We start from the raw sequence: 3388 nt of genomic DNA on the forward strand, positions 1-3388 counted from the left end.
TGCTGAAACATTTCATAAGCAAAGTAAATTCATTATAGGCCTTTGGGGGCTTAGCTCCTTTGGGACTAGGATTACATCTAAAGCATTTCAAGATAGTAATTTTTTTTTTTTTTAGCAAAGTTAGGCATGTTACTCTTTTGTAACCTCAACAGAATGCTTTTCTCTCAAAAGGATATGACGTTCACATGGCCTAATGGGTCATTTTGGTGTCTCAAAGTTCTGCCCCTTCTAACTTAATGATGTGAAAGTATGCTAGGTCTGCTGTAAGAGCTTAGTTTGAGTAAGGTAGTAATCAATGTGAATTGAATTAAAACAATACAAAAATTGATGTATGATGTACCTGTATATGGAAGTAGGTTTATAGTGAGTATAGTGATTATCTGGGTATGAATCCTAGTTTTGTCACCTACCAGCTGTAACATCACAGGTAAGTTACTTTTTCTGGCCTTGTCTACAAAGAAGAGTAATATTAGTATTTTCCTCATAGGACATTTGGAGGATTACAAGAATTAATTTGAATAAAGCATTTAGAACTATGCTTAACACACGGTACACTCTCAACAAAGATAAACAATTATTATGTTTGCATGAGCCAGTATTTTTTCTTTTTTGGGGCAAAATGTGTCAATTAACATAATCAAAGCTCTGTGAGATGATATCCTGGTAGATGGTAGGGTGTTTTACAGTATAAGGTGCCTTCTCCTAGCAAAACCTATAAATACCCTAAGAAGCTATTCCAAAAGCAGAAAGAAGGAAGTCACACATATAGAGATACATTAAACAGCAATGAACAATTGTCTATAAAAGACAATTCATGCAGGAACTCAGAAATCACCACTGTGGTAGAAACTCCACTGTAACCTTTTATTCTAGATATTTGTCAGTGGAGGTTATTTACTCTCATTAGATACGTGAATGGGCTATTTGGAGGGGGTAGGGCTAGGGCCACAGCTGAAAGCTGGAAGGAATTGACTGAAAACAGGAAAGTGTAAATAAACAGGGGTCAAAGCTCACAGGCTGAGAAAGAGGGACTACAGGGCAAGTGGATTTTGCGCAAGGTTTACCTGTCTATCTCCCTTTTGGCTGTGAGCAATGTGAGGGCAGGGGCCCCATATATTAATCATCTGTCTAGGCTGGGATTTTCCATCTGTCTAGGCTGAAGTAAATATTTACTGATGGCACTAAATGGAATTAAAATTAAATGGACCAAGAATGGTGTTAAGGATTATGAAGCAAGCAGGAGAGAACAGGCAGAATGGATTCGTACAGAATGTTTGGAAACAGTGGCTGGCCCTGAACGCATCAGAAACAGATGGATACATGGAATTGGCAAAACACTGTTAGAAAAAAATAGGCAACAAAACATTGCAGAAAATTTGGAGAAACTATTTCTAATCATATCTCACTAGTAACAACTACAGTCATTTTTGTTTATTCCCTTGTAGTGGTTGTGATGCCATATGTATATTACTTTTCATTCTTAATTCATTCAATAAATGTTTACAAACACATGTGCCAGGCATGTTCTATACGTGGTTGTACATGGTTTCAATCATAATTTGCACGTCATTTTGTAGCCTGCCTCTCCATTTACTGTAGCATAACCCAGGATTTCTCTCCTGTGTTTTGCTGAGCACAAGCCGCCCCATGAGAAAAAGTTTCCATGATCAATAACCTGGGGTGGGATGGGGAGGGAAGTGGGAGGGAGATTGAAGAGGGACGGGACATATGTATACCTATGGCTGATTCATGTTGATGTTTGACAGCACCAACACAATTCTGTACAGCAATTATCCTTCAATTAAAAATAAATAAATTTAAAAATAAAAAAAGAAGACTTGGCAACACTGCAATCTAGAGTTCTTCTCTTGACAGTTCACAATTCAGCTTCCTTTCTTGGTTGTTCCTTCTTTGCTGGGTATCTAAACACAGGACAGCCGCAGGGCTCATCCTGGGTCCTCTTCTCTATTTTCTTTTGCTCCATAGGTGAACTCATCCAATCTTAAGGTATTAAACCATCAGTGTCCTAAGAGAACTCCCAAATTCCTTCCAGCTCTGACCACTGCCCTGAACTGCTTATCTGTATATCCAGCTGTCCACTGGTATCACCCTTTGAATGTCTAATAGGCAATCCAGATTCAATATATATAAAGCATAAAGCATAATCTTGGTCCCTCCAAACTCCACTCTTTGTCAAATCTTCACCATCCTAATAAATGGTACCACCATCCATGCACCTGCTGAAGCCTCAAACCTAGGAGTTTTTTTTAATAATGATTTTTTTAAAAATTGAAGTATAGTTAATTTACAGTGTTGTGTTAGCTTCAGGTATACTGCAAAAGTGATCCATATAAAAACTATATATATAGTTTTTCAGATTCTTTTCCATTATAAGTTATTACAAGACATTGAATATACATCTAGCTCCCTGTGCTATAGTAGGACTTCGTTGTTTATCTGTTTTATATATAGTAGTGTGTATGTGTGTGTATGTGTGTGTGTGTGTGTGTGCTCAGTTATGTCCGACTCCTTGCAATCCTATCCAACCCTATCAGCCTCTTCTATCCATGGGATTTTCCAGGCAAGAATACTGCCATTCCCTTCTCCAATACATCATAGTGTGTTCATGTTAATGCCAAACTAGGAGTCATTCTTGATTTCTCCTTTTCACTTGTCATCCACTTCCAAGTCAACAGAAAGTCTAGTTGGCCCAATATTCAAAATATAACCCAAATGCTTCCACTTCTCCCCATGTCCTTGGCTGCTACCCTGCCCCAAGCTGCTGTCCTCTCTGCCCGGCTTGCGGTAATAATCTCCTCACTGGTCCTCTGTGTTCATTCTTGCTTCACCCCACTCTATTCTCCACAGAGCAGCCGGACAGTTTTGAAAACAAATCAAAATGTCAGTGACTCTCCTAAAACCCTCCAAGGGCTTTCCTTTGTTCTTAGGATTCCAACTCCTTAGGTTGATCACCTTGCTTCACTCACTCTCTCCCAATCATGCCAGGCTTCTTTCTATTCTTTGAAAACAACAAATTCTCTTCCTCATCCAGGTCTTTGCATTTGCTGTTCTCCTGCCTGGAAGATTCTCCTTTCAGGCTCCTTGAGGTCACTCAAAAGGCACCTTCTGTGACCAACCCATATAGAGTAGCTCTTCTCTCTCTATTCCCATCTCCCATGTCACCCTGTTAATTCCCTGCACAGCACTTGCTGAAATCTGAAGTAATTTGGCATATTTACTTATATTTTGCCTCTTCTGATTGGAATATAAGCTTCATGAGGTCAGGGATCTTGTGTCTCTGTTCACTGCTATATTCCCAACAGCTGAGTGTCTGACATATCCAATGAATACTTGCTGAATGAATAAATGTGTAATAAAAGCCCTGAGA

Source organism: Giraffa tippelskirchi, chromosome X (genome assembly GCF_054371585.1).
Source record: "Giraffa tippelskirchi isolate mGirTip1 chromosome X, T2T-mGirTip1v1.2.pri, whole genome shotgun sequence".
Lineage (NCBI taxonomy): Eukaryota > Metazoa > Chordata > Mammalia > Artiodactyla > Giraffidae > Giraffa > Giraffa tippelskirchi.